The sequence below is a fragment of the Protopterus annectens genome, chromosome 4.part0 (assembly GCF_019279795.1).
Source record: "Protopterus annectens isolate FY-2018-M chromosome 4.part0, PAN1.0, whole genome shotgun sequence".
Lineage (NCBI taxonomy): Eukaryota > Metazoa > Chordata > Ceratodontiformes > Protopteridae > Protopterus > Protopterus annectens.
The window spans coordinates 155,273,417-155,293,838 of NC_056733.1; the positions used below are offsets into that span (position 1 = coordinate 155,273,417).

At 39.4% G+C, this 20,422-nt stretch overlaps 1 protein-coding gene across 1 annotated transcript in view; it reads right to left on the reverse strand.

Annotated features, from left to right (window-relative positions):
• Positions 1 to 20,422, reverse strand: part of DNAH9 (dynein axonemal heavy chain 9) — a 3,419,770-nt gene that overhangs the window by 3,175,637 nt on the left and 223,711 nt on the right. The window lies entirely within an intron of this gene.

Genomic DNA, 20,422 nt, shown 5'->3' on the forward strand with positions numbered 1-20,422 from the left:
CTCTAAAGGCTAGGGTAGCAGAAGCATGCACCGTCTTACCCAGCCTCTCCATGGTTCTGCTGTCCCTATCAGAGGGAAGCAACTTAGTTGAAGGCAACAATTAGGAAAGCTAATCAGAAGCCACTGACACCATAGAAGAGTCAGCAGAGGAACACTTATAATGAAACTTGCAGTCATCAGGCACTTTATAAATCCTATCAGGTTTCTTGGGATCAGGAGGTTGGGACTCAGGAGCCTGAGAAGCAGTGGAAAAAGCATCCAGCAAGGCGACAAGAACAGGAGGAACAGGAGAAACAGCAGAGGGCCTAGGAGACTCTATCTGCAGAAGCTCATAGTACCAATTCTGAACATCAGACACCTGAGCACAGTCGCATTTAAAAATTCCATCATTCTGGAAATAGTATCACCAAATGAAATCTCCTCAAAAGGAGAGTCAGGACTAATAGATTCATCAAAACCATAGTGTAATGGAGAAAGAATCTGAGAGGAATAAGTAAGTGACTCTTCATCAGAATCAGCATCATCATCATTAGAGAAATCTTGCTCCCTAGGCATCTTAAGAGGAGTAGAAGACCAAGAAAGAGCAGGAGCAGAAACCCCCTGTGTAGGCTTCTGAGCCATAACTGCATTAAACAGGCCTTGAGTGAAGTTTAACCATTCACTCAAAGGATTCATCAGGAGCAGGCAAAAACGTGTTTAGCCTTTGGCTTCTTTTTGAGTGGGGCATCAGTCTTAAACAATTTAGGAGACTCTGACCCCAGATGACACTCTAAAATGGCAGTCAGAACCTCTTCACTCACTAATATCTGAGGAATACCCCTAAGCCCTTTGGTAATTATCACCCGTGGATCCCCTAGTACAGGAAAAATGGACATCTGTAAGGCCTAACAGGGCACTTATCTGAAATCAGTTTGGTAAACAGCAGGATGTTCAGACCGATGATCGAAGATGGCGTTTGGACTTCTGGCAAAGAAGTTCTAAGGATGGTATATTCAGACATCACCCTTATGCCCTCCTCCATGCACAGGGAGCATATGTGTGACATACGGCATATCCATTACAACCTAAAGGCTTAGGTGTACATGCCCAGACGTTGAGCTGACCTAGGCAGGGGATCCCTACTGTAACAAATACTGCAACAGTGATATGGAAGGACATCTTTAAGTTACTTTTGGCAAGATGGCACTTGAAGGCATTGAGCTGGGAGCATGGTGTGTGAAATCCCAGGAAGCCAGTCTTGGTAACTGCTCTACAACTGATCAAATTAAAGTTTATTTGGGTGTGGAAGAAGCTGGATAGTAACAAAGGCAATAGAGTATACTTACCATATGCTGTTAAGGCCAACCACTTCTTTCATATTACTTAGAGCCAGTAGTGAGGATTAAAAGCCCATTCCATCACACACAAACTGGCAGCAATGGTGCAGATCATGGGGCTGCATCTCCTATTCATCACAGTTTCATTAATGCAAAGAGTACTCTATGGAGAGCAAACAGTTGGCAATTGCTACAGAAATGCAATGTTGCTCATGCTGGGATGACACCGGAATGAATCCATACGCTCTGTGTAGCAAAGTTCGGAGTATGTTATAGATGGATAGCAAGGTGGTGGAGAGAATCGCAACAGTATATTAAATGCAATACATAAAAACTTATTTTCCCAGGCTAGATCTGGTCTTAATAGAACAAAGTTGAAGAATATTCTGAGAATGTTTCAGCTGGGTAGAAAGTTTGTTTAGCATGTAGTAAATGTGACAAGTGAAAGAATTAATAGAATCCAGACACAGTCTTATGTACTTCAACTGCAAAACGATTCCAGATGTCCTAAGAATAACAGGATGCTACTTTCAGCTTGGGTGAAACAAACAGTCTCCAATTGTTGCTAAAAAGAATTGAATTTGATTTACTGAAAAACATTTTGGAGACTTTACCTGAAATCAGCCGCTAGTGACAAGGAGTTCCTGGTTTAGAATTATACTAGGGCTTGACAGGGAGTGTCCAGAACTATATGTATATAAAATCATGAAATTCAGTGTGGTCATAAATAAATGGATTTCTGAAAATTAAAGGGAGCACTGAGCCAACATATATTCTGGAGGTAAAAGACAAGCAAGATGCGTTGCTATGGATAAGGCTGACTAAAAACTGTGAAGGGTCACCTTCCTATATATCTAGCAACTCAGGCAATGTGACAGGCATAAGGTTATACTTTGGCATATGACTGGATGTAAAATGGAATCAAATGCTTTCATCAGATAAACAAAATCACAGTAAGATTAGATTGAGCCATTTACTTTTAGGCTGTGTTCCCATTTGAGAAGTGCAGTCATGGTGGTGTGGTCAGGATGGAACGTGCACACTGCTCATCTCAAAGGAATTCATAACTGACCATGATACTTTTTTTTTTTGTTTGAAGCTGTCTTTCTGCCATTTTGGTTGTTTAGCAAAAGCCTGTTATTGAAGCTGTTGTTTTGAAGCTGTCTTTCTGCCATTTTGGTGGTTTAGCAAGTTTTGAATACTCAGATGAAATACTAATACCTGTGGTGCAACGCTCTTGCAATATTTACATTGTTTTTTGTTCTGCTGAGTGTTCTTTAGCGGAATTCACTTCTTTTTCTGGATTTGACCACGATACTTCATATGTTAGGTGGCAGCGGATTTATGTCGCTTAGAAAGAGGGAGGATAAAAGACGCTGCATAGTTCCTTACAGAACAGAACTTGAAAAGTATTAATACAGTCCATCTCCAGACCTCATAGTAAGAACCATTATAAAGAAAAAGTTTGATGATGCGGCACAAGAAAGGACTTGCTGAAGATACTGTCAACTGTGCAGGAAAAAAAAATAAAGAATATAATCCATCAGTTGTAGATTTGTGATGGGAAGGAAATTCTCCTAGAAGGCGAGTGGCTTCTTTCAATATAACAAATTGAAAGATGAAGTCAGCCAGAGCCCACTAGAAAACATATTGCTCTGAATGGAGGTGGAGGAGAGCCTGAGTAGCAGCTGCTTAGATCTAAAGAGAAAGGTGCCCCTTTTCAAGGTCTTTGTAAGAAACGAAAGATACGAGTATGCCTTCGCTGCTTCATTAACAACCATGGGAATTACAATGTCTTCTGCAGAACATTAAGGACTTTCCAAATTTTGAAACTTGTGGAAAATGGTTACCCTAGCCCAATTTCAATCAATGCTTGATACCTTACATACTTAATCAGGCATCAGATCAGTCTACTCATTTGTTGAACAGTTTAAAGTTAGATCAGGTCTTATACCTTAGCTTTATGGGGTCTTTAACATGAGGAATGAATCAAACAAAACAAAACAAAACAGTTTCTTGTAACATGCTTGGTAGATAAATGTTCGCCTTGCAGTGGCTGGAGAATGCTCAGAAGCTGACAAGAGGCATTTTCTAGACTCTGCACCAAAGACTGGCTGGTATTGGATAAATTATTTATTTATTTATTTATTTACATTTGTTGACCGGGAATGTCCAACTGGACGCAGGTCAATTTTCAGCGGAGGCCCGGGGAGAAAAGCTCCACAAATTAAAATATTACAGACAAAGTTACAGATGAAGAATCCTAGCAATTAAAATATTACAAACATAGTTACAGATGAAGAACATAGCACATTCAGTAGATAACTAGCATCTGTTCTATCCACAAAGTCATAGCAGATATTAACAATTGTTACAATAAGAAATTACTGCCATATAATAAGTAGACAGGCATGGAAGTATCAGAGCTTGCTGTAGTCAAAGGTAGTTTGTTGGGTGGAAGAGAGGTAGAGGGTAGATGGAGTGGGAGAAGTTAGAGGGGAGAGTTACAAGGGCATAGTCAGCATGTTTTTGATGAACAGCCAACTGTATGTGGACCCTAGACTTTTTATTTTATAGGACACGGTATGTAGCAGTGTCCACTTAAAGAAGGTGGAATCAGTTTGGAGAGGGAGAGAGCGCTTGTGGAACATGTTGGTAAAATTCAGTCTGACAGGGTATGTTCGTCACCAACAGTATTAGGTCTTGCTTTCTGCATAATGAAGGAACTGAGATTAAGTTCTGGAAGGGAGATAAGAGCAGATTGTTTTCTGAAATACATAAATCATTGAAGAAATATTTAAATTCAAGTAGGTCCCATAATATCAGGCCTGGCAAATGATTTCATTTATTTTTATGGAACAATACATCATCACCAGGACATATAGATGTGTGAGGATGTTATGAAATACATAAATCATTGAAGAAATATTTAAATTCAAGTAGGTCCCATAATATGAGGCCTGGCAAATGATTTCATTTATTTTTATGGAACAATGCATCATCACCAGGACATGTAGATGTGTGAGGATGTTATGATTTATCTGATCTGGACTGTCCAGTCATCTCAAAAGAACTTGGTTCTTTTCTTTCCAAGGTTAAATGAATAGCCAGCATGGGGCCAGAGTGCATCTTTGGTTATTTTTATTACTTTAGTAAGAGCTGATCTGATAGACCCTTTTGTAACAACATTCAGAATACTACTACAAGCTACAGTGTCTAATCCATGGCAGTTAGTCAATGCAGTACACACAGATAAGGGTGGAGAACAGATGCAGTACAAAATTACAGGCAGATATTATCATTTCACTGATCACCTTAAAAAAGTGTAGCAATATTAATTTCAAAAAATATATCTTTAAGGATGGCAAATCCATACTAACATGTCATCATCAACCTTCTTATTCACATTTCTACATGGAGTTGAGCTGTTGCATCAACTCTCACCACATCTCTCAATTCATAGATGCTCTCCTACCTGCTTCAACAGCCATGCATGACTGTCAACAGTCTTCCCTCATGCAGTCCATTCACTTCTTGGCTGGACATCTTCACCTCTGCTTGTTGTTTCTCTGTTTTTCCCCCAAATCTTTTACAAATCTTCTACTGTCCTGCACATATGACTAAACCACTATAATCTAAGCTACTTTGCCTTCTGCTCGGAGGTCCTCACTTCATCTGTTCCATGCTATGCATATTAGTCTCAGGCACATCATGTCCATTACCTATAGCATCCTTAACTGCTCTGTCTTCACTGGCAAGGTTTCTGTGCATTCAGAAGTACAAATTACCCACTGTTGTACACGGATCTATATTACTTCAGCAAAAACCCCTTTACGCAAACACGAATACGTTGAACAGTATCGTGCGAAGTATGTAAACCTTGAACGTCCAAAACCGCGAATTCTAAAATGTCAATTTGTTTTGGTTGGCCCGTCTGTGGTATAGCTCGGTAAGGTAAGTGTGTGATAGATAGGACTTTAGGGTTAGGATTTGGGTTAAGATAAGTGCATAGCTAGGTAATGTATGTAAGATTTAGTGTAATGTTAGATGTAGGTTTTTTCTTTAAGTGTATGTATGTGTGTTATTTATTTTGTTTGGGTGTATGTCTGTAGGGGAAGTGTGTGGTAGTTACGGACCTTAGGGTTAGGGAGGGGTTAAGGATAGTGCATAGATAGTTGTGTATGTGGGGTTTAGTGTAGTGTTGGAAATGAGATTTTGTTAAATGTATGTATGTGGATTATTTCTTTTGTTTGGGTGTATGTCTGTAGGGTTTGGTTAGTGTATGTTGTTTGTTGTTTCGGCTTTTCCTGGTTAGGGGTCGCCACAGCAGAACTCGGTCCACTAATGATTGGCAGTAGATTTTTATGGTCACCACAGCGGAACTCCGGTCCGCTAATGATTGGCAGTAGATTTTTATGGTGCCGAGTTGCCAGCCCGACGCCCAACCTTCAACGAAGGCACGCCCATTCATGCATGTCTTTCGAACGCCACTCGACTGTGGGGAGGACATGCAGACTCCACACAGAAGGCACTCCAGCTGAGAATCAAACAGGAGAACCTCTTGCTGTGAGGCAACAATTTGGTTAGTGTATGTATGTGGTTTATTTATTTTGTTTGGGTGGCAGGTGGTGGAGTTGGCCGACTATGGCAGTTCGATATTTTATTTTTCACGGTTTAGTGCATTCGGGAATTTCACAGTTTGAAGTATGGGTATTCGGGTAATGGGGTTTTCGCTGAAGTGATATAGACCCGTTGTATACACCCTGTTCTTCAGCTTCTTTGGCATTCTTCTGTCACACACTACCCTGACATTTTGTGCTAGTTGGTGGTAGCACCTCTGATTCGAGCATTTTTTTAAAACACTTTTATTGAATTATCACTTGTGACATAGGCAAACTTACATTTATATAAAGTAAACAACCAAAATAAGTTCATATTTCAAATATTAAAAAATCACATATATTCTTCGCTACAACATAGTCAATCCAGCTTTAAATAAATTTTTCAGTTCCTGCCTTCTGTTAAACCTTGTATCTCCTTCCAAAACATTTTTCTGCATGTACTGTTACCACAATTTAAATTTTTTCTATGCAATTTACTCCTACCCTTTTCTAAAGATACCACTTCTTGTTCTTTTAGCTCTGTCATAATTTTCACCACTTCAAATATAGTTGGTTTGGACTTTGGTTTCCTAATTTTTTTTTTTTTTGACAGCCACCAGAATTAAACTTAACAAGGCCTTCCTATGTCTAGGCAATTCAGATTCCACCTTTTAAAAAAAATCCTTATTTACACTCATTTACTTGCCCAGTAATTCTTACAGAGTAATCTGTATGGAATTTTTACAGTCTACCAACTCATTACACTCCCAAAACATATGCTCCCAGCTACATCTTCTTCATCACACCTCCAACATTTGCCATTGACCTGAGGAAAAATTATTTGGAATTTGTTTGGGGTATAAAACATGCAAACACTTCCAAGCAAAAATCCATCCTAAATCTTCTAGATTTTGTTGCATATTTGGGAGCCATACATATGTCCCCATTGCTTCTTTGCTTTACCAATCTTTTCTAACTTATTCTGATTGATTTCTATAGTTATTGTGCATTATACAACTACCCCTCATTAATATTCCAAAACGTGCATGCTGATTGGTCAGCGTGCACATTGTAAATCAGACTTATACTAATGAAAAAAGACCGGTCCCCCGGACTTTTTCCATTAGCATAAGTCTTTTTTTTCACAGCAACAGAGAACGCAAGATCTCCATTGCTTTTTAGACACTGTCTTGCTATGTTAAAGGAGTTTAACATAGCGAGACAGCTTTAAAAAAAGTAACGGAGATCTTCCTTTATCCGTTGCTTTTTTTAAAGCTGTCTCGCTATGTTAAACTCCTTTAACACAGCAAGACACTTTGTAAAAAGCAACAGAGATCTTGCTTTCTCTGTTGCTTCCACCCACAGCTCTGATGTACTGCGTAAGCATATGCATGCGCAGTACATCAGAACTGCTGCAGAATACCAGATAGCTGCGGAAGGGCAGCAAGGAGGCATTATACAATACCATTATTTAAGAAAAGTAAGTATTTTTTTTCTTAAATAATGTCATTGTATAATAGCAATAACCCACTTCTGGGTTTGGGTAATGCTGGATTTACCCATGGTTGTCTTTGTTTGGCCACTCAGGCTTCGCCCTCGTGACCAAACTACACCAATCGTGGGTAAATCCAGCATTACCCACACCCAGGCGTGGGTTATTGCTATAATATTTTACAGGCCTTGCTGTTGATCCCTTTTTTAACAGCAGCATCTGTTCTGGATTCAACTAAAAACTCAGCCAGTGCAGGTCTGATTTAGGATTTCTCTATCCCTTTCTCTTTGCCTATAATCTGACATCAATTCCTGATGGGGAAGGCAGTCTCTAGCCTGCAATCCAAATGTCTCCTTGGCATCACCCCATTCTATTACCTTTCCCTCCTCTCTAATTATTTGTTCCCAGTACCTTGGATCTTTTGCCAGCTTCCTCCATTAAAATTCAGTCCCCTCTTGCCTATTCTGTGTACCCCTAATTGCAGTCATTCAGCAGAATCTCCTTTTTCCATTCTCATGCTGGCTTAGTTCTTAGAATACTTTCTCCTACTTTATGAATATAGTAAGACTGTTGTTCTCCTTAAGAATCTGCATCCAAAATTAATTTCTCGCCTTATTTCTTGAATCCCCACCCCATTCCATCCTCAGCCATTTCCACTTTGAATTGTAACTTTCTGCTCGTGTTGTGATGTGTATAAGAACCTTAATTGTGTAGCTCTAAAATATCCCTTCAAATTAGGTAATCCTGCACCACCTTGTTCTATTGGAAGGGTCAACTTAACCCACTTGACTCTTGCCCTCTTGTCCTCCCAGATAAAATCCTTCAACTATCCATAACTTCTCCTCTGGTTCATAAAAATATGCCTGACCCATGTATAAAACTTTGATTCTAGCCTTGCTCTCCTAATTCACTTTACTCCTCAACCGTACCTCCCAGATACCCAATGTTGATATCCTGCTTCACTGTCTGTGTCTATATTAATTCACCAAATGCAACACCACCATTAATTATATATACCAACTCTGAGATCACATTACAGTGAGGAAAAGACAATTTCCTGATCCCTTCTGCAATGTAATCTCTGCCAGTGTAGTTCGGCAAATAGCATTTTTGATGAAATGCCATTTGACAGTGTGGCCATTCAGTGAATTAATAGGGACCCCTCACTGTTTTCCCCATCTCAGCTGTGCTTCTCCCCATTTGCTGCCTTGACCACTTGTCTTGTTTGTGCTCACTTTGATCAAATATGCCTTCAGTTTGGGATTCCATTCCTCTTTCATTTGTCCAAGTTCATGATCACTGCCCAAATCAGCTTTCTTGGGATCTAATATGCTTTCTGCAAGTCTAGGAATGTTCAGTAGGACTCTTTTACCATATCCAGCTTCTCCACTAACTGTCTTATTGCAAATAACAGGATGGATGAACTACCTCATGATCCGAATCTGAACTGCTCATTTCTCATCTTACTTACTACTACTTTGTATATGCATTTATAAATCATCCCCTGCAGCAAATATATTCAGTGTGAGAGGAGTCTGATACCTCTGTGCTGCCCACAGTTGTGAATATCCCCTTTGTTTTTGGATACTGTCATCTGGATATGCCTTAGTCTCTATATCACTGTGAGTACCCAATAGAGCCATTTCTTCTATACTAATGTTCCCAGTAACGTGATCATATTTGCCATGACTTCATCTGAGCCTGGTGCTTTCCCTGACTTCATTTTGCTCAGTGCTTTTCTTACTTGTTCTAGGGTAGGTACTTCTTTCTCCTCTTTCACCATAGGCTGTGCATGTGGCAATACACCATCTGTGACATTTTCTTCATTAGACGCTTTTTGAAGTATTCATTCCATCTGCCTTTGATGTCTTGTAGACTGGTGACCAGATTGCTGCTGGCATCCCTTATGATGACCATCACGTTTATTTTTCTATCACTACCTTAACAACCTGAAAGAGCTTCTTTGTGCCATCTGTGGAGTCACTTTCTAAAAGCAGGTAGAGTTTCTCTGACACATTATTCTTTGTTACTGAAATAGGTATCTTAACCTCTTTGCTAGCTGGCCATTATTCCTTCTTAACTTGGTCCATCCTTTCTATCTCCCACTTCTTATTGTAGGTCTCTCCTTTTTTTTTTTGATAACTTCTTTGAGTTCAACATTCTATCACCAGCTTTACTTAAGTACCTTATTTCTATACCAGGCTCTGACACATATCTCTTCTATAGTCTTCATACATGGTGTTGTCAGGCACTGTCGTTCTTTGACTACATCTATTTTCTCCTCTAACCAAGGTGCTAGAGCTCCAAGTATTTCCATGAACTTCTATACTTTCATTCCAGTCAATTGACAGGTTTTCAGCCTAATTTCTTCTGACCTTAGAGCCAGTTGTGACTAGTAGTGGTTTATGTGGGAGCCAACCATTTCAATAGGGATGACTCTGCAATCTCTGGGATATGCCCTTCCAATACTACAAAGTCTACTGGAGGTGCATGTTAACTACTCTTGCATGTGAATGCTTGACTGTCCCTTGTTGGTGAGACATGTATTGGGCATCATTAAGCAGTTTGCCAAACTTTATCTAGCAGCTCCTACACCTGCTGTCAGAATGCCCTCCCTCCCCTCACCATCACATCCCTGTAGTGGGTCATAGGCTGAGATTATGAAGATTGGACGTACATTTACAGTGAAGGCTGAGGAACTTTACTAATTAATCTTGTTGTGTTTTACAAGCCAGTAAGTGAAGCTTTGCACTTGGACATTCAGTAGCAGTAATTCATGTAAATTTTGTAAAGGCTTTGGATTCCTAAGCACACAGGTGCATCATAATCAGTCTTACTGCTCTACATATTAACCCTTACGTTACATTGTGTTGGATGGTAGGGAAGTTATCAGCTTAACAAAGCAACAACCAGGTACACAAATGGTTCAATACTGCGATAATTTCTTTTTAACCTGTGTTTGCATTTATGCCTCATGTCTCTCACACACACACACACACACACACACACACACACACACACACACACACACACACACACACACACACACACAATCTCCATGCATATTCATACCATCAAGTCAGGAATCACTGCTGAAACTTACCTGCCAAATCTTTTTAAAATACCCCAAAACTGTCACACTTACAGAGACTGCACTATAAATATATTTGAATCTATCAGAGTCATACCTCTTAGCCTCTTAGTGCAAGAAATCTAGACAAAACTTAAAATATTTGTTGCTCAAAGTCAAACATAAGGACATATTTTAAATATTGTTCTTCTAGACTTAGAAAGTCATTAGTATAACAAGATTTGTGCTAGCATGCATTTTTATGAAGGATATGAATTTTGAAACTCAAATGTGTGTTATTATTTAGTAACTTCAATCCTCTATGATTTGTCAGAAAACCACAAATTTTATAAAGAATTGACAGAAAATATAACGCAAAAGTCTAAACAGTGGAGAGGTATCATCAGAGTTTTGGGAGGTTAAAAAATGAATTTGTTAGATTAAAAATACCCTGAATATTTTAAAATTGTCCAAGGTTGCATGTTAAAATGCTTACTATTTGCACAAGATCACCCCTATCCCATGACGCACAAGGATAAAGCCTTGAGTGCACCCCAGATGAGCCATGTTTGACTAGTGGCGTGGGCACTGGAGGGACTGGGCACAGCACTCAGGCACAGAAGGATGGCAGTTAGTGACTGGTGCTAGTGCAACCATCCCGAATAGAGGGAGGCAGCATGGCTCATTGATTTGGCAACACCGTCAGGAATACAAGTGTATCACCAGCAGCATGTAAAGCCCAGAGTGGCCACATTGCAAGAGGGGCACCACTAGGTTAGATGATTGCTTATGTATGAACAGGCATGAACATTGCCGAGGGCAGCAATCTCAAAGTTCACAAGCAGTCAAGGGAGTGGGAATAGGACAGTCTAACACCGCCTGACTCTCTTCTCTACCACGTAATGAATAGGCTGATCCTGTGGGCAAGCAAAAAAAAAAAAAAATCACAGATCAGTGGGGGTAAGAATGTTTCTCCTTAACTTCACTGTTGTGCAATCTCAGAGTTAATATACTTACATGGGGGGGGGGGGGGCATGCTCCCATCCAGAAACCTATTTTTTTTAAGGAGATTGAGTTAAAGAATTTTTTTTTTTTGAGTATTGTACTGAGGTTTGCTGAAATTGCATATATTTTTTTATCTATCCATCTTCTCTCAAACTTTATATATCTATCTATATATCCATATCCATATCCATATCTATATCTATATATATATATATATATATATATATATATATATATATATATATAAAACTAATATAAATAAAAAAATTAAAAAATATATATATATATGTGTGTGTGTGTGTGTGTGTGTGTGTGTGTGTGTGTGTGTCTACTTCTAAATCCTGAAATCCCACAAGACTGGACGTTATTTTCGCAAGACAAAAATAACGAATGGTTGAAATCCCGAATGGCCAATTTTTCACAGGGCAAGTAAACACTTGCACAAATCTTCACAGAACCACACTGGACTATGTAAAACCCACCTAGGTGGGGGGAGACACCCCTCACACCCCCCAATTTGGGGGGCTGCTCCCCCACACTCCTACAACTATATATACCAACTCCAGGATTGCACTTTAGTGGGGAAAAGGGCACACCTGCCCTGTGAATAATCAGCTGTTCAGGATTTCAACCGTTTGTTATTTTCGTCTCACAAAATAAAAGTTTGGTCTTGTGAGATTCCAAGATTTAGAAGTAAACCCATATATATATATATATATATATATATATAAATATATAGATATATATATATATATATATATATATATATATATATATATATATATATATATATTTATATATATATATATATATATAGATAGATATAGATATATAGACAAACACACACAAAAAAAAACACTTTTATATATGTATGTAATATACGTGTATATGTAAGACATCCAGCAAACGTGTTCATTCTGGGCATTCTAGCATAGTATAACACCTTCAGTACTACAGAGTGACCTTGTGGAGGGACTGTGACTCTAGACCTTACAATACACAAGCATTTCTGATACTTAATGCTAGCCTTCCAATAATAATATGTCCTAACTGGTTCAGTTATTTAAGGCAATCCTTATTGTTTAGTTTGCTCTGTGTGATCTATCTATGACATATAATATCAGTACGTGATCAGGTATGTGTTAAGATTGTAGCTTTTCTAAAACAAATAACTTTCTCAGTGCGCCTGTATTACTATGAGAGCTTTATCTAGTCTGAAAAAATCATCTTAGTTTGGATTCTGCTGGTGTAATTCCTTTAAAAATTATTTCTTCTTCAAATATTAGTTCATGTTTTATAAGTACCATCTCTAAAAATTGACTGACAGTGTACATGTTTTATTTTCCCTCAGTTTTTACAATCAGTACCATGCACTCCTGTTAAAGGTAATGCATCTTTCTGCTCCTTATTAGCTATTTTCACATCAGCAGTTTCCTCAGTTTTTATATGCCATCCTCGAAGTCTTCAGCACAAAATCTGTATGTTGGACAACTGAGTTGCTATTTCTGAAGTTCTTCTGTGTAATTTGGATTATAATATTTCCAGTCATTTAAAATAAATAGGCTTGCCTTCTATCTGCATCTTTAAAGAGATGGGTTAACCTTTTGCAGAACAAATCTCTACATATTATGTAACAAAAATATTTCATTTGAACTTTTTGTTCTTAATATATGCTTGTACCTTCTTTTGCAAGAAAAACATGTAAACATGCACTGCAAATCATTTTAATCAGCTCTTTTAACATTTTTTTTTAAAATGTCTTTTGTATTTTTTACTCATACAAGCTTTTATTATGTATACATTTCTACCATAAGGATAGAATTTTCTTATACACTCGCTCATCTGCCTGTGCTGGTGGTAGCTCAGGTGGATGTAAAACAAACATCCCACAGAACTTATAGAAAAGAGAAGGGCAAATTCCCTTGTCAGTGGCCAAACTTCCCCTTCTCAGTATGAATACTACCTTGGGACTTACCCAGTTCAATAAAGTGTGTGTGTGTGTGTGTGTGTGTGTGTGTGTGTGTGGATATTATATATATATATATATATATATATATATATATATATATATATATATATATATATATATATATATGGATCCCTGACAAGAGATCAGATGTTCACAACAGCAAACACTGAAACATCAAACCCACATCACCGGAAACCTGGAACCTCAAAAGCAATGCATGGATCACAAAACCTTTTCTTCATGGAATAAGCCAATCCCTACATCATTTCCTTTATAGGTGGGCTTCCCCTCCCACAGCAATCTTCACCACTCGCATCAAAATCCATCATCTAAATGACATACACTTTTTCTTTTCTCTTCATGTCCCCTGCATCAAGGCACCACCAGACCTACATCAGACCTATCTAGATTTTTTCACAAGATACTTCCCTCCCATAGCTACCTACAGCCAAACAATACAATTCCTTAGTGGCATGCAATTTAAATGTTCCTCTTTCTGTTCCTGCATCAGAGCTTCATCAGTCCACCACCAGGCCTACACCAGACCTATCTAGATTTTTTCACAAGATACTTCCCTCCCATAGCTACCTACAGCCAAACAACAATACAATTCCTTAGTGGCATGCAATTTAAACGTTCCTCCTCCTGTTCCTGCATCAGAACTTCATCAGTCCAGAGCTCTCTCTCTTTTATATAGCATTTAATTTTCCATTTTCACAATCTCTAGCTAACAAAACCTATGATTACTATGAAAGTACACATACTGTATCTTACTTTACATCTCTGGCGATTAACCTCTTTCATCACAGCTAATTGCTTACATTAAACAGTCATACACAAAATTCTCCAATATTTCTATCAATAATCTATACGTATAAATGTAATTCTCATGTTAACCCACCTGTTAAATACCTGTCAAGGTAGAATAACTGTATATTCTTCTGTTTGGCACATACTAAAAAAGTAATACATGATTATCATAACACTTCTGCATAGACAAGAAGAGAGGGAGAGGGAGTCTCTCTCTAAATGAAGAGCTTTGGTACATATTTATTTTCCTATCAACAGCCCTTAAATTTGCAGACAATATCTGTGTAAACCAAGTGCATATGCACTCATCCGCTACACAACTCATCCAGTAAAACATTTTTAGCATATATGAGCATTTGTAGTTTTAAAAACAAATTATCTCAGTGTGAATCCTGGCTTTCCATACACGATCACAAAAATATCTCTAATAGAATCCTAGATAAAAAAAGTGTGCATGTGTGTGTGTGTGTGTGTGTGTGTGTGTGTGTGTGTGTGTGTGTGCACACACACACACACACACACACACACACACACACACACACACACACACACACACACACACACACACACACACACACATACATATTTGTTCTCTCCTTTCATCACTCAAAACTACTTCTCATCTGATGAGAATACACCACAAACTAGGAATGATGAAGGGATTCTTATTTTTGCAAAGAAAGATGTAAACCTTTATCCAAAACATTACATCAAAAGATGTCCTTCTATTCTAATGTTGCAGTATTCTTTACATGAGGGATTCTTCTCCAAGGGTGACCAGACGTCCGGTCAGTATACAAAAGGTTTTGAGTATTGCTAGTATGTGAGACGTTGCATGTACGGCTATGGAGTATGTTGGCCATAAAAGCGACATCTGCACGTACAATCCTCAGAACTTCTCTGCTGTCAGTCAGAACGCCATCTTCGTATGTCGGTCTGTTTGGCCAAGTTATTTGCTGCTGATTCCACTTTTTCAAGTAAGTGCCCCATTGTTTTTTTTTTTCTTTTTCTCTTGTTACTGCTTTTTGTTGTGATGATTTCATGTCATCCAGGAAAGGCAAGTGGCAATGTGGGAAACAGACTTCATATAAGGACAGTTACAATCTGTGTCCCTTTTGTTTGGCACCTACGTACGACAATAAATCCTGTGCTATTTGCCAGGCCTTCGTCCCTAATTCCCTACATAGCCATTTTTCATCCCTTAACATTAGCTTAGAAAATCAGCGACTGAAGCATTTAGCTAGGGATGTTATGGAGAGTCCATCTGGGTCTACTGTTGAGCCTGTGTTGTAGAGGAAGGCCAAGAAGCTGGGGCCTGAATCTTCAGCTGTGCCTCCTACCTCTGACATCTCTCTTAAGGTTGATGAAGACTGGGAGATCAGTCCGGAGGTTGGCTTGGGTTCCTCGGCAGATACCACTTTGGAGGCCATCAAGCAATCTGCCTTAGGCAGCAGAAGTCCACATCAGATGGCCAGGGTGAACAGAGTCTCATTATTTCAGAAGGCCCTAGGGGTATCCCTCAGATCCTAGTTCGAGAGGATATTCCAACTACTATAATTAAGTGCAGGCCTATGCTGTGTCCCTCCACCTTTCATCAGGCAGATGTGCTATTAAAAATGAAGCAGAAAACCAAGCACATTTCTGCACCCAAGACTCCACAATCTGATTAGAAAACATTTGCTTAAGACTTGCTTAATGCACTTATGCCTCTTAAGCCTCCTTCACCTGTTCCTGTTTCTCCTTTAACTTCTTCCCCTCTTGACAGAGTTAGGGAACTGGAATAATTTAAGGATGAGGGCTCTTCTGAGGATGAATCCTTGGCCTACTCCACTCATATTCCTTCCAGCCTAGAATATGCTTCCCCTGAGGAGGAGTCTAATGGTACAGACTCTCCAGTGGAAGAGATCACCTTTCGGGAAACCATAGCTAAAATGAGAGATTTTTTTAAATGGGACTCTCCTCAGGTTTTTGATGTGCAGAAAATATATTATGATCTTTTATAAATGGAGTCTCCATCCCCTCCACCTGTTCCTCCAGTTTTATCAGCCTTTCTAGACGCATTCTCCTCAGCATCAAGTGCCCCAGACTCACAGCCCCCTGCCCCTAAAAGGCCTGATACATTTTATAAGGTGCCAGACAAATGTAAAATTTCTTTTCAGATGTCATCAGCAGATCCTACTGTGGTTTTCATTGCTTCTGGCAAAACTTCCAGACTATTGCCATCCACCAAGCTTCTCCCTTCAGATAAGGAGAGCAAGACTATGGAAAGACTAGGGAAAAAAGTTTGTACTTCTGCCACCTTAGCCTTCCTTGCTATAAACTACCAAAGCCATATGACCAGATATGCTTTGGCTCTGCTTTCTGAAGCCACTCATGTAGTTTCTGACCTTCCAGATGCTGATGTTAAAACTCAGGTGACGTTTCTTTTAAGAGCTTCTTCTCAGGTAGCACTCCACTCCATTAAATACAGCTATGATGTGGCAGAACTATCTTCTAGGGCAGCTGCATCTGGATCTGTTCTTAGGAGGTATTCATGGTTGAGGCTTCAATCACTTCTAGATGACATCAAAACAAAATTAATGGATGCTCCCTTAGATAATAATGCATTGTTTGGGGCTGCTGGTGCAGATTTGTTTAAGTCTTTGCAGGAGAAAGGCAAGAAACTACAGGACTTGAAATAAATCTTTGTTTCACCTGTTCCTAAATTCCAGAGGAATTATTCTTCCAAGATTTCTTTTGGTAGGAAACAAGCTCACCTTTCCACTTCTAAAAACAAGAAGGGAGGTAGGAGAGCTCCACAGTCTAAACCCTCTCAACCAACTCCTGCCCAGAAGCAGCTCTTTCCAGACAAGCCAGATGGTTTGTGACCACCACACTCAGCTCAGTATTACTCCTCTTTCTATGTGTTTCCCTGCCTCTTCCAGTTTTGGAAACTGTTACTCAAGACTCATGGATGCTTTCCATTATCAAACAAAGGTACTTCATGGTCTGGAAAACTCTTTCTCCATTCATGGGTATTCCACAACAAAGACCAACTGCATCTATTTCCAGAGATTCTTCAGGAGTTGCGAAATCAGGGAACATTTCAAGAATTTCCGCAGCCTCACAGATGAAAGGGTTTTTACTCTAGGATGTTTCTCATACCCAGGAAAGAAGGCCCATGGAGACCCATCGTGGATCTTTCTCACCTAAACACTTTTCTGAAGGTTCCCACCTTCCGCATGCTGACCTTACAAATCTTGTTTCCTCTTATTCTTCCTCAGGGTTACATAGTCTCTTTGGACATCAAGGATGCTTATCTTCACATTCCCATTCATCCCCTTTACAGAAGGTTTCTATGTTTCTCTGTTGCCTCCTTGCACTTTCAGTTATCAGCTTTGCCTTTTGGTCTTACCACTACCCAAAGAGTATTCACAAAGTGCCTGGCTCCTGTAATTGCTTACTGCAAACTTCAGGGCATCCAAGTTTACCCATACCTGGATGATGATCTCTTTCTAGCTCCCTGTCCAAAGAACCTTGAAAAAAATCTACAGTTCACTTATTCTCTTCTGCAAAGGTTGGAGTTCACAATAAGTTTTAAAAAGTCTTTTCTTACCTCCTCTCTCAGGACCATATCTTCCTGGGGTGCAGGTTGCAGACAAATGTCATGCTGGCATCTCTTTCTGCCTCCTCAAAAGTTTCAGTCTCTCTTCCGACTTTGAGTCTTTTCCCTCTTCCTTCTTTCAGCCAGAGAGTTTCTCAGGCTCCTGGATTTCATGGCATCCACCATTCCCATGCTACCTCTGGCCAAACTTCACATGAGTAAGTTTCAGTGTTACCTGAAATCAATTTGGATGCAGCATGCACATCCACTGGAGTTTGTGGTTCCTCTTCTCGATTGTCTCAAAAAGGGCCATTTCTTTATGCATTCTCTGTCTTTCCTCTCATTCAGAATGTCCTGCTCAAGATTCAGCAGGACAAACCAAAAAACTTGATGGTGACTTCCTTTTGGCCAACACAGCATTGGTTCCCTGTTCTTCTGCATTTAGCCAAGGGCAATCACAAGTTACTTCATACGGTGGATCTTCTCAGACAGGACAAAGAATCTCTTATCCATCCACATGTGGCAACTCTGCATCTGATGCTGTGGGTGATAGGCTTCTGATTCATTTTAGCCCCCTTTTTTCAGACGGCATGCTCAGGGTACTGCAGGAGGCCAGAAAACCCAATACTAGGATATCTTACTTATCTAAATGGAAGAGGTTTTCTATCTGGTGTCACTCATTCAACCTAGATCCACCGTCTGTGGATGTTCCATTTGTTCTTTCCTATTTGTGCGAGTTGCTCAATGATGGTTTGGCTTACTCCCCAGTGATAGTTCATTTCTCAGCCATTTCTACCTGTCTGCCTTTGTCTTCCCCTTTGACTTCTAGATTTAAGGTCAACTCTTTCTCAAAGGTGCCCTTCACAGTAGACCTCCCAGGAAGCCTGTTCCTCCTCCTTGGGATTTTAACTTTGTTCTGGAAAAGCTGACTCTGGCTCCATTTGTGCCCACAGCTACAGCTTCATTTCAACACTTGGAAAACTCTTCTGTTACTAGCTTTGACTTCTACCAGAAGGGTATCTGAGCTTCAAGCCTTAATGGCTTCCCACCTTTTCTGATTTTCCATAAGGATAGGGACTCTTTGCATACTAACCCTTCTTTTATGTCCAAGTTTGTGAATGGGTTGTCACTTAACCAATCTATTCAATTACCCACCTTTTAAACTTCTCCACAATCCTCCAGTGAGAGGATATTGCATACCTTGGATGTGCATAGACAACTAAGGTTTTACTTGGATAAAACTAAAGCCATCAGGAAATCTGATCAACTTGTTATTTCCTTTCTTCCCAAGGATCTGAGATTGCCTGTTTACAAGCATACTATTTCCTCTTGGATTTCAAAGGCTATTACTTTTTGTTATATTTCCCATGGGAAGAGCCTCCCTTTTCATGTTAAAGCTTATTCTACTAGGGCTGTGGCTTCTCCTGGTGCTTTTTTTATGGGTTTGGATACTAATTATATTCTAGAAGCAGCTATGGGACTTATGTACATACCTTTACCAATCATTACAAGTTGGATGGCATCTCCAGATCTAGAGCTGGTTTTGCTATTCTTTATGGATTTCTAGAGAGCTCTTCTGGTCCATCTTCCTCCAGGTTTCCTCTTGAGCTTTGATACTCTCCCTCATGTAAAGGATACTGCAACATTAGAATAGAAGGACATAGTATAGTTGTGTAAAATCTTACCATAACCATAGATGTCCTTCTGTTCTATGTTGCAGTATTATAGCCCTCTCTACTTCCCCCGTGGTGCCTGCTCTGGTTTTTTGGATGTCTGATAACCTTGTTTTCCTTGGACTGATGTTCCTCCTGGGGCATTCAGTTCTGAGGATTGTACATGCGGATGTCCCTTTTATGGCTGATGTACTCCATAGCCATACATGTGACGTCTCGCGTACTAGCAGTACTTAAAAGCTAATGTATGCTGTTTGGACGTCAGGTTGCCCTTGGCAGAGAAATCCCTCATGTAAGGGATACTGCAAAATAGAAGAGAAGGACATCTATGGTTATGGTAAGATTTTACATAATTATTCTTTACTCTACAAGTGACAAGTCTCCTAACTGGATTATTACTCAGATACTACTAGACGGACACACCAAAATATTCATAGTTATGATATACATCCTCCTGCATTTCTCTCTCGAGATTAAAAAAAAAAAAAACCTATTGGCAATGTTCTTAGCCTAAGTATTGCAAATAAAACACACTATAATGATCTAAACATATTCTAGAATGGCAGTTAAAAGGCTAACGCTACATACTGTTTGTGCTTAACATCCTTTTCTGGTTAGTCACAAAGAGCATGAGGTACAGTCCTTTGAAAGAAAAAAAAAACAGTACACTCGATGCTGTTATTACCATCATGACATCCCAGATATTTAGTTTACACTTCATACGGAATTGCATGTGTGACCATAGTAATTTTGTCATGTCCTTTAAAACTAGGAATCTTCCAGATGAAACTATCCCAACTTGCTCTATCCCAGATTTCTTCCTCTTCAATGAATTAGATTTTTCTAGACTGGTCCATGTTATCCAACTGCTATTTCTACTTTTTACAGCCGCGGTAGAATGGC